General features: G+C 42.7%; 2 non-coding genes across 2 annotated transcripts; both read left to right on the top strand.

The window, feature by feature from the left end:
* The first annotated feature begins 654 nt into the window (after positions 1–654).
* LOC132534487 (U6 spliceosomal RNA) lies at positions 655–761 on the top strand. The gene has a single exon (XR_009546197.1). It is a non-coding gene; the product is annotated as a U6 spliceosomal RNA (small nuclear RNA).
* Positions 762–2,949: 2,188 nt separating this feature from the next.
* On the top strand, positions 2,950–3,056 carry LOC132534491 (U6 spliceosomal RNA). The gene has a single exon (XR_009546201.1). It is a non-coding gene; the product is annotated as a U6 spliceosomal RNA (small nuclear RNA).
* The last annotated feature ends 8,937 nt before the right edge of the window (positions 3,057–11,993 follow it).

The following is an 11,993-nucleotide window of genomic DNA, read 5'->3' as shown; positions in this document are numbered from 1 at the left end:
CTCTCCTCTCCCCTGATAGCTTTCCTATTCTTTAGCCCTCTGGGAGCATGGACCCAGGTCATTATGGGGTGCAGAAGGTGGAAGGTCTGGCTTCTGTAATTGCTTCCCCGCTGAACATGGGCGTCGACAGTTCGATCCAAACTCCCAGCCTGTCTCTCTCTTTCCCTAGTGGGGCAGGGCTCTGGAGAAGCATAGCTCCTGGACACATTGGTAGGGTCATCTGTCCAGTGAAGTCCGGTTGGCATCATAGTAGCATCTGGAACCTAGTGGCTGAAAAAGAGTTGGCATATAAAGCCATACAAATTGTTGATTAATCATGAACCTAAAGGCTAAAATATTGCAGATGAATATTTGGGGTCTCCATTTTGGAAATAGCTAGTAGGTCTATTTTAGGTATATTCCAAAGGGTCCATGACTTTATTAGTTTTTGCCTGAGCCTGACATCTGGTATGCAGGTGGACCCAGGTTATTGTCTGGGGAGATGATGTCATAGCTGGAAAAATGCCCAGAAGCTGGATCAGGGAAAAGAGTAGCTTCCAAATATGGGAAAGGTGTATAAACATTGTTGACTGTAAACCCCATCGATTTGATCTGGGGCCCATATTCGTCATAGGAGCCTATGTGACCTCCACATCCCTGTAGGTCTGAGAGACTGTGCTCGCTTCGGCAGCACATATACTAAAATTGGAATGATACAGAGAAGATTGGCATGGCCCCTGCGCAAGGATGACACACAAATCCGAGAGACTGGCACTTTTTAATTATGGTCCTTTTGGTCAGTACCATGAACAATCTTTTTAATATACTGATGTATTCAGTTGGCTAGAATTTTGTTCAGTATTTTAGTATCTCTGCTCATCAGAGATATTGGTCTATAGTTTTCTTTTTTGTTGTTGTGTCCCTCTCTGCTTTTAGTATCAGGGTGATGCTGGCTTCATAGAATGGGTCATTCTTTATAGAGTATAGCAGCCCCAGAGAAGACACATTCCGACCAATTGTTGTGCACAGTTTCTTTCTTTTTCTTCATCTTCTTTTTTTAATTCATTTACTTATAAAAAGGAAACATTGACAAAACCATAGGATAAGAGGGGTAAAACCACACACAATTCCCACCACCAGAACTCCGTTTCCCATCCCCTCCCCTGATAGCTTTCCTTTTCTTTAACCCTCTGGGAGTATGGACCCACGGTCATTGTGGGATGCAGAAGGTGGAAGGTCTGGCTTCTGTAATTGCTTTCCCGATGAACATGGGCGTTGACTGGTCAATCCATACTCCCAGCCTGCCTCTCTCTTTCCCCAGTGGGGCAGGGTTCTGGGGAATTGGAGCTCCAGGACACACTGGTGGGGTTGTCTGTCCAGGGAAATCTGGTTGGCATCATGCTAGCATCTGGAACCTGATGGTTGAAAAGAGAGTTAACATATAAAGCCAAACAAATTGTTGAGTAATCATGAACCTAAAGGCTGGAGTAGTGCAGATGAAGAGTTGGGGGTGGGGGAGGGTGGTCTCCGTTCTGTAAATAGCTAGTAGATATATTTTAGTTATATTCCAAAGGGCCGGTGGCTATATTAGTTATTTTGGTGGGTTTTTTTTCCCCTGAGCCTGAAATATGATATGCAGGTAGATCCTAGTTATTGTCTGGGGAAGATGATGTCATGGCTGGAAAAAGGACCAGAAAGCTGGATCAGGGAAGAGAGTAGCTACCAAATATGGGAAAGGTGTATAAATATTGTTGACTATAAACCCCATCAATATGATGTGATCTGGGGCTCATATTCAGCTTAGGAGCCTATGTGACCTCTGCACCCTTGTAGATCTGAGCTTACATTCTGTGGTCATCAGTAGGGACATTCTAAGCTGCCCCAATTTCAGGACCCATCTTTCTCAGGTGTAGTATAGAGTATGTTGTCCATCCTCCCTTCGGAGGATGGAATATTCTCTACTGTTGTTGATCCAAGTTGAGGGCAAGGTCCTATGGGGGCTCACAAAAGAGTCTGTTCTGTTGTTCCTGATAGAGATGAGCTGTAACAATGGAGAGAGGGATTTATTTGAGGTCTAGGCCTATCATGCCTGTTTGGGAATCTCAGGACTCCCCAAATGGGGCCCCAGCTGATGGGGTGGCCTGATAGTGACTAAAGAGTCATCATTAAAGTATGCCAGTCTCTTGCCCTTATTCAACTTTTGCAGTCTTTGCTTTGATAAGGATAGCTTGGGAGTGAGTGAGGGAAGTATAATAGAAAATAGGTGAGGAGGGTAGCTAAGTCTAAGTAGATGCTGTTTCATATGAACTTCATACTGATTCACTGTAGACTATTGTGTACTTTTGCTTTCAGGTCTATATTTTCAGGTCTATATACATGTGAACATATGCTCTCTCTCATGGGACCTGGTCTATGTCTAGGTTTTGGGAATTTGTTAGGAAGTGAAATCACTGTAGACTACTGTGTACTTTTGCTTTCAGGTCTATATTTTGCCCTAATTTATGGATACATGTGAACATATGCTTTATCTCACAGGACCTGGCCTATGTCTAGGTTTTGGGACTTTGTTAGGAAGTGAACCACCTGGAATGGAATTAGAAAATCCTATGAAGGAAAGGTCTCACCCGAGTAATGAGGCTGAAGGGTTGACATTCCATGCCCGACGTCTCTGGACACAGTCTGAAGTGAAGCATACTGAGGTGGTACTCATTACGTTGATTAAGTTGGGATCAGCAGATGTGAAATCATTTGCACAGTTTCTTAAGCGCCAACAGATGCTAAGTCAAAAATTTCTTAGGAACATAACTGTTTGTCTATTTTCAATGATCTGAGCTTACATATTTAAAAATTGCCACTAGAAGATGATTCTATGAAGAAGTGACCATGTAACCCATCTCATTTTCTTAGACTATAATTTAATTTTTAGAAATAATAATTTATTGTAGTTGCTCAATAAAAAAATAAAAGCAGGTGCTCACTTCAGCAGCACATATACTAAAATTGGAATGATACAGAGAAGATTAGCATGGCCCCTGCACAAGGATAGCACAGAAATTTGTGAAGCGTTCATATTTAAAAAAATAATAAAAGAATTATTTGCTGTTTTCTACTAACTTACAAAGAGCAGTAAAGCCATTCTCACATTCATGTATCATGCAAATTTATTTTCTTTCCATAATTTCCTGCGTTGAGAGGACACTTTTATGTCCCAAGCAGATCCCAAACAGTGGTTTGGAAGCCATTTGTTCTGACATGTCTTACAACTGGTTATTGTACTGCAACTTTCATAAACAAACCCTGAATCTAACAGTATAGCTATAGGACTTCAGAAATTATATTTAAGAAAATCTCACTACGCTAGCAGTCTGAGGTAATGATCTCTAACTAGGCGGCATTGCAACACTGAAAGCCAACAAACAATAGGAATCTTGCCTCCTAACTACTTGGACAAGGTTCTTACTCAGACTTGCTGGGGCACATTACCAACCCCAGATCACTGGCCCTATCTCAAGTTACGATTCAGTGGATGTTGGCAGGAATCAAATATTGCATTTCTATCAAGTTCCCCCGTGGTGCCAGTACTGCTGATCCAGGAAAAACCTGTAGGAAGTGACTGTCTTAGAGTCTCCTATCTCCTTACTGCTATGGCGCAGAGGCATGCCGCATGATTCTTCTGTCTGACTGGTATTTTAAGAATCATCTTCTCTGAAAAACAACTTCTGACCTCTGTTTAGAACTGACCGGGTAGGACTGGTAAGATGGAATAATAATGCAAAAAGCTTTCATGCCCAAGACTCTAAGTTCCCAAATTCAATCCCCAGCACTACCATAAGTCAAGAACTAAGCAGTTCTTTGATTAAAATTATATATATATTGCTCCCAATAGGTTGGCCAGATCTTTTTTCCCCTGGGGTTTAAATATATAGCATAAAATGTTTACCATGCTATTGCAATTACTTTTTAAAAATTTTTATCTATAAAAAGGAAACACTGACAAAACCATAGGACAAGAGGGGTACAACTCCACACAATTCCCCCCACCAGAATTCTGTATCCCATCCCCTCCCCTGATAGCTTTCCTATTCTTTATCGCTCTGGGAGTATGGACCCAGGGTCATTATGGGGTGCAGAAGGTGGAAGATCTGGCTTCTGTAATTGCTTCCCCGCTGAACATGGGTGTTGGCAGGTTGATCCATACTCCCAGCCTGTCTCTCTCTTTCCCTAGTGTGGGGGGGGTTCTGAGGAAGTGGGGCTCCAGGACATATTGGTGGGATCGTCTGCCCATGGAGGTCCAGTTATTATTATTTTTAATTTATCTAATCTTATAGATCTTGTCACCACACATGAGGATCCTTGGTGATGCCTCAAGTTTTGAAAATCTTCAATTCTTTGTATGTGTAGAATATTAGTAAAAATTTCCTGAATTGATGTAAAATTTCTTAGAATGTGTGACATGCAATGCAAATCCATTTAAGAGGAATAAAAAGCTGTATGTGTTGTTGTTGTTAAGTGAACAGGCTTTTGCCAATAGACAGACCAGGTATCAATTGCTCTCTATTTGTCTAAATTACTCAAAACATCATATCAAAACCTCTGGTCACAAAAGGTTTTCTGTCTATTCATAAAACTTTCTCTCTGAAATTCAATGCTTAATACTGTTTACATCCTAATCACTAATAAAAGTGATCATAAGTTTTTAGCATTTCTGTGATCCATGTAATGTGCTGAGTTCTTTGCCTGCATATTCTCATTTAAGCCTTACAATGAGCACCTGAAATGCAATCAATTTACTGATAAGGGAATGGGAGTCGCCTGGGTTAAGCAATTTGTTCAGTGTACCTACCTGGCTGTCTATTGCAAAAGCCTGTGAATCTCTGGGATTGTAGATCCATAAACTGGGAGACTGGCTCTTCTAGAAAAGACGTGAATTGGAAAGAAAGACAACATGAGGAAGCAAATGCCAGAGTCTCCCGTATTTTGCTTTGAACATTACTGTATTCAGATTCCTCCTCCATGAAGCCTCTTGCAATCCCCGACCAGGCAGAAGTCTTCTGAGTCCTCACAGTGTTTTGGTTTGCTCTTTGCACATCTCTGAGCTTTGTGATGTTATCTGCTTTCCTGTCTCATTTCCCACTTTAAGTATGGGCTTCTTGAAGACAGGAGTCACTTTTGTCTACCCTCCAGGGTCAAGACAACTGAAAACAACTTCGCTGCAAAGATGCTAGTCTGGCATTTATTGTTTTTACATGATTTGCTCAGCTGGTGCCTTTTTCAAGCCTAATTCCAACTTTTGTTTTTGGTGGTTACTTCGTGGAGGAGGAGTCTTAGGGATCTCAAGGATTCAGTTATTGTCTTCTCCCTTGCCTGTTTCCTTCTACCTTTGCCTTTTCCCTTTCTACCCAGTCATCTAGAGTGGAGTGGTGTCCTCTTTCCCCTTTAGGGCAGGACAAAATTGCCATTAATAAACGATTTGTCACACTCCAACCACATCTAATGAACGTCTAGTAAAATATTTGGAGTTCTCTGTTTAGAGAGCCTCAGGCTGACCAGGCTGGATGTATGCTGCCTGCAGGGCTAATGAGGAAAGCCCCACCAGGTGGCAGCTCGGTCCACTGGGCCTCTCCAGGGAGGGCCAGCTGAGGAGAGAAGGGTGCTACATCTTCACCGGGCTCAGGGAGATGCCAGCTTCAAAGTCCTGGTGCTGGCAGGGAAATAAATGGAAACCGGTGGGAAGGGTGAGCACTGAGGCAATGCGGGCTCATTAAAAGAGCCATAATAATGATAATGTTCAAAGCTTTATTTATTAGAAGCTGAGAGGACAGGGGTTTTGTTGGCTTGAAATGCCGGAAGTTTGGTCGCTTTCCACCACCCCTGCCGCGCCTCAGCAGAGAGCACATGGTGTGCTGCTCGGTTGGTCGCTGCATCTGGGAACCAGGGGGCCGCTTCCAATCCTGGGTATGTTTTTCCCATACGTGATGTATGAAGCAGACATGGCTTCAGAAAGTTGTATTTCTGCCCTCCCCAAGGCTTATAATCAAAGAAGGGGGGGGGGTGTTTTCTAGGCTTCTGAGGTGTATGTATTTGGAGACTTGTGGGGCTTCTTGAGTAGTCTTCTTGGGGGATACCCCCTTGAAAAATAGGTGCACAGGCATTTATTTCTGTATTGGATGAGAGCTTGCCTGGCGCAGCAAACACAGAAGGAACTATTCACAGGAGTTAGTGCAGGAGTGCTTTCGTGGAATTGGTCTGTGTGATGCTGGCAGCCTGGTGGAAGAATGTAAAGCATTTGCAGGCTGATGTCTCTGTCCTCTAAGGAGTGAACACATTGGCAGATTCAATTTTAGCTATTAGAACTTACCTAGCAGAAATCAGCTAGAAAATTTGAAATGCCTCGACTGATCATTTGAACACTGGGGCTCTATACCTGTTTATCATCTCCATGTCTGATAAAAAGGTGCTGAGGGCTTTTCTCCAATTCAGCTTTCTTCTTGAGTTTCAACTTTCTTTCTTTTTTAAGGCAGGGAGACAGAGAGACAGAGGCAGAGAAAGAGAATGAAAAAGACTGCGGCACTGAAACTTCCTTCAACGCAGTGGGAGCCTGGTTTGAACCTGGGTTGGGAACAGGGCAAAGCAGTGCACTAAGTGTTGCTTCTCAATTCTTAGAGAATTTTGTATTTCCCAGAGGCTAGCTGTGGACACAGTGTGCTCTCTCCCTCTCCATCCCCCTTCCCCTCTCCATCCCCTCCCCCTTCCCTTCCTCTCCCCTCCTCCTCCTCCTCCTTCTCCTCCATCTCCATCTCCTTCTCCTCCATCTCCTTCTCCTCCATCTCCATCTCCTTCTCCTCCATCTCCTTCTCCTCCATCTCCATCTCCTTCTCCTCCATCTCCTTCTCCTCCATCTCCTTCTCCTCCATCTCCATCTCCTTCTCCTCCATCTCCTTCTCCTCCATCTCCATCTCCTTCTCCTCCATCTCCTTCTCCTCCATCTCCATCTCCTTCTCCTCCATCTCCTTCTCCTCCATCTCCTTCTCCTCCATCTCCATCTCCTTCTCCTCCATCTCCTTCTCCTCCATCTCCATCTCCTTCTCCTCCATCTCCTTCTCCTCCATCTCCATCTCCTTCTCCTCCATCTCCTTCTCCTCCATCTCCTTCTCCTCCATCTCCATCTCCTTCTCCTCCATCTCCTTCTCCTCCATCTCCATCTCCTTCTCCTCCATCTCCATCTCCTTCTCCTCCATCTCCTTCTCCTCCATCTCCATCTCCTTCTCCTCCATCTTCTTCTCCTTCTCCTTCTCCTCTATCTTCTTCTCCTTCTTCTCCTCCATCTCTTTCTCCTTCTCCTCCATCTCCTCCTCCTCCTCCTCCTCCTCCTCCTCCTCCTCCTCCTCCTCCTCCTCCTCCTCCTCCTCCTTCTCTCGTCCAGACTACAGCACAGAAGCTATTTGCTGTGTGGTGTGTCAGACTAGAACCTGGGCTGCGTATATGGCAAAACAGCTCACTATATAAGTTAGTGGTTTCACCAGGCCTTCCTTCCTTTCTTCCTTCCTTCCTTTCCTCCTTTCTTCTTCCTTTTTTTCTTTTTTTAAATATTTATTTTATTTATTTATTCCCTTTTGTTGCCCTTGCTGTTTTATTGTTGTAGTTATTATTGTTGTCGTTGTTGGATAGGACAGAGAGAAATGGAGAGAGGAGAGGAAGACAGAGGTGGGAGAGAAAGACAGACACCTGCAGACCTGCTTCAAAGCTTGTGAAGCGACTCCCCTGCAGGTGGGGAACCGGGGGCTCAAACCGGGATCCTTACACCGGCCCTTGCATTGTGCGCCACCTGTGCTTAACCCGCTGCACTACAGCCCGACTCCCTCTTCCTTTTTTTCTAAGAAAAATATTTCTTATTTTGTTGTTGCTGGCGTGTCATCACTCTGGGCTGACTTTTTTTTTTTTAATGAAAGGGAAATACAGGGAGAGACAAGACAGCACTGAAGCTTTTCTTAGTGCAGTGGGGACCTGGTTTAAATCTGATGCTGCATTTCCCCAGGTGAGCTATTTTGCCAACCTGAGACCTGGTTTTCTTTAAACACACACTTAATGAGCTCCGTACATGAGATGAGTAAGCTGCAGCTCTTTCAGGGTGCTCGCAATCTAGACATGGGAGTAGGAATCACAGTATATCGTGCAAATAAATCATTTCACTAGAATGCACTAAGTTATCTGTACATGGGGCCATCAAGGGTTTAGCAGAGACTTGGGCAGCTGTTGAGAGATGAAGGGAGTGAAAGATCAGAGAGTATAGTCAGTCTCTCTTTGTGTCTTACTCCTTTTTGCTTCCTTTCAAGCCTTGCTGTGGCCCGATGGCCCCTGTTGGTGCTTTCTCCATCCACCCTCAGATGTGTGGGTTCCTTCCTTGTCAGTGCTGTCCTGCACACCTGGTTGGCTCAGGCCCATCGGGCAGACACTCAGGAGGGATATATGCTGAACCTCTTCCTTGTCAATTGTTTGGGGGGTTGAAAGAGGCTCCACGTACTTTATAACCAGTGAAAATTGTCGCCAGCTTCCCAATTCTGGCCAACATGTCTATGCTTTGAAGTCTGGTTGCTGCCTTTTACAATTCTATTTTTAAAATGTATTAAAGATGTTTAAATGTGGCAGAGACTTCCAATAAAAGTCGTGCTGCTTGAGAATCAGGATGCTGGTCTCAATTTAAAGTGCCTGTAAAATAATAGGATACCCATGTAAAAGGGGCTCTGAGAGACCGACCAAAGAGCTCTCACGGAAATCGACCTCACTCACCAACACCTCTGCTAGGACCCAGAGCTTATCAGGCCCTATGTTCCCATTCTCTGTTTATGCCTTGAAAGTGCCTTTTAACATAAAGTGATTCAGTTTCTGTTTGGATCCATCACATGTAACACAAAGGCATTAAACTAAAACTGGGGAAGAAGAAAACTCTTAAGAAAGTATTTTGCATAAACTTTGGCTGAAACTCAAGCAAGACCTGATAGGTAGTTCCCATGATTTTCCAGGGCTGGTTCTCTGAAGAGGAGTCGAGGGTCAGATGATCACAACTCTGCATATTATGTGTGGACCAATCTTTCTTGACAGCCCACTATGTCTTAAGAATTTTATTAGGGCCTCCAGGAGACTACCCTCAAATAACACAGTTCCTGGCCTATGCCTACGCCATCACTGCTTAGCTTTGTTTACTCAGAAGCTGATTCCAGCTTCAGTCTTGTCCATTTTTCTCCATCCTTGCTGCTGTCGCCTCATTCAGGCTTTTACTTGTGTATTTGGTCTAGCATCTATTTCTACATTTTTCTCAGGATTTCTTTCTTTAGAATCCAGACAGTTGAAATTCGTTTTCTCAGGCCATCTGGAAGTTTAAAATGGCCTGTTATAATTTGGCCCATGAAATATAACCACTGTTGCTTGGATTTTTTCTGGGATATTCTTGCTTTTCTGAAACAAAGACTGATATTTATTTATTCCCATTCTTTCATCCATTCCACTGTTTGAAGTGAGATATATTAGCTGGATCTGTACCTGCCATCTCATGACTATGAGAGAAACATCTAGAGAATTGTAGAGTCCTTGGTTCTGCAACTTGAGACACTGCCTTAACATCTTTAATCCCCATAATTTGGACTTCTTACATAAAAAAAAAGATCTCTCACGCGCACGTGCGTGCGTGTGCGTGTGCGTGTGTGTGTTGTGTTCAGAGTTGGGTCATTGTGAATACATGATTTTATCACTCTGGGCCACTTTTTAATCCAGATGAGAGATAGATAAAGACAGGCAAACAACAGAGAGATTTCACAATATCTGAGCTTTCTCTGGTATCATATCACTTCCCATGTGGTGGTGCTGGGACCTAGCCTGCACAACACAGGGCGAAGCATGTGCCCTACCCCATGAGCTGTATTTTCAGCCTCCTCTTATTTGTTTAAGCTATTTATTTTCAGTTATTATTACTATTATTAGTTGTTTTTTTTTACTTAAAGCCATTGAAGTCTAACTGGTTTAGTGTGATTAAGTTACTAGCTTGAATACACATAGCTAGATAGAAATAAATAGAGATAAACGTGACAGGTATCTACTTAACTCTAAAACTTTATTCAATTTTCTTCCATGAATCCATTATGTAGCATGGTATCTAGTTGAAACATTTGTGTATCTTTTTTTCCTTCAGGAGAAGAGCTCTTTTAATATTTTCTGTCTTTCCAGATGGGCATATAACCACACTTTTTCTGGGAGACTCCCCAGAAAGACTTCTTTAATTATGTAACTTAAGAGTTGGGTATTGGATGTCCGAGGGCAAGAGTAAAAGAGCCTCCCTGTGACCTGGCAAAGACGGCCCCTCCAAATGACAGCTTGTTGTGTAGGCTTGGTTATTGTGTGTATGTGGGGGGGGGGTGAAGAAATTTTCACAGTTATCAAGAAAGACGGAGAATGGTGGCACTGCCAACCCTACCACATTCCTACCTCTTTGAGAGTCATCATCTTAAGATGCCTTTGAGGAAGTTAGTCTCAACTGAGCTCTACTGGAAGAGGAAGAAAGTACAGACCAACAAGAGAAGAGCCAGCAAAGGAAAGCAGTCTGGAGGGGCCCTCATGGTGAAGTAGCAGCACCTGGTCTACTCAGAGATGTGTTGCGATGGGCATAATGTAAACCTGCTTTGAGAATAAGCTGAGTATGTCAGTGTGAACTAAGCACGGACAAGGTCTGTAAGCAAACCTGAAGTGGTGAGAGAACCACAGTACAGTCAAACTGTATTTGTTCAAGCTGTAGCATCTGACAGTCTGGTATGACTCTTCAGTTTTCTCAAAGAGGCAAGGAAGCAGAACAAGATCTCTCTAGAATGAAGGAATACCGAGGGTCCTGAGGTAATACAATAAGATGTTCTTAGAAACTACTGAATTTATGAAAATAAAGATACCTTAATTTGAGAAATAGAAAAATATGATCGAATTTGTCTCCTGAACTGGCAAAGTAGGCCATTAGAGCTATACAAATAATAGGACTAATAGATAAAAATTGGGATAATTGAGGTAATCATATGGTTCTTGATAACTTTTATTAAGATGTTAAATTATGTTGATTAACTTTCATAAATTGAGCCAACCTTGCTTTCCTGAGAGAAATCCCACTTGGGCATGCTGTATGCTACTCCTTACATATTTCCAAATCAATTTGCTTATTTGCTTGAGAATTTCAGAATGGAAAGATAGTGTGTAGTTTCTGCTTCTTTTGGCATTTTTTCCCCCCGTCCTTTCAGATGAGTTGGGAAGTGTTTACCATAGCCTTCTACATTTTGGGAAGAGTTTGTGTTAATTTTACCAGGGGAATAATTTTTGTTCTGAACTTTTCTTTGGGGGAAACTTTTGAGTTACCAGTGAGTTCATGGCATGAGGGTTTTGAATTATGATTTTTTCAATTTTACAATGGTGTAAAAGCAACACAAATTTTGTAGAAGCTATTATTTTAATTTTGAATCTTTATCATTTGCTGGGATAGTAATCTGTGGTGTGACATTCTTCTGACAATGGGCAGGAGCAGAGAAGTGTGGCTCCCAGTCAGTCAGCTGAGCAAACTACTGCGCGAACTACTGCCCATCTTGGAGAAGTGAAGCAAGATTATAGGAGAATATTGTGAAGAACAGTATGCTGATAGATTAGTTACTGTGGTTGATGTGGACAAAATAAACTGATTCAAGAAGAAACAGAACATCTGATGAGGCTGATACAAATAAGGAGATCTTATTACAAATTTTCTTGATGATAGGTTATATCTCAATAAACCCATAGACCCAAAGTTGAGAGTATCATAAAGCAAGAATAAATTTAGTATAGTTAACTTCCAGGCATCATGATTTTATCTGTCCTACCTTAAATGCTCAGAACACTTATACAAGCTTAAAGTTGGAGGCGGGAGAGCATCTAACACAAAGTCTACTATTGCTAACATGTACTCTAAACCTGGGGTACCACTGCCCAGACTCCACAAAGTCTAGATTGCAATA

This window comes from Erinaceus europaeus, chromosome 18 (assembly GCF_950295315.1).
Source record: "Erinaceus europaeus chromosome 18, mEriEur2.1, whole genome shotgun sequence".
Taxonomy (NCBI): Eukaryota; Metazoa; Chordata; class Mammalia; order Eulipotyphla; family Erinaceidae; genus Erinaceus; species Erinaceus europaeus.
Note: the sequence above shows the minus strand (reverse complement) of the source record. Positions and strands in the feature narration are given on the sequence as shown.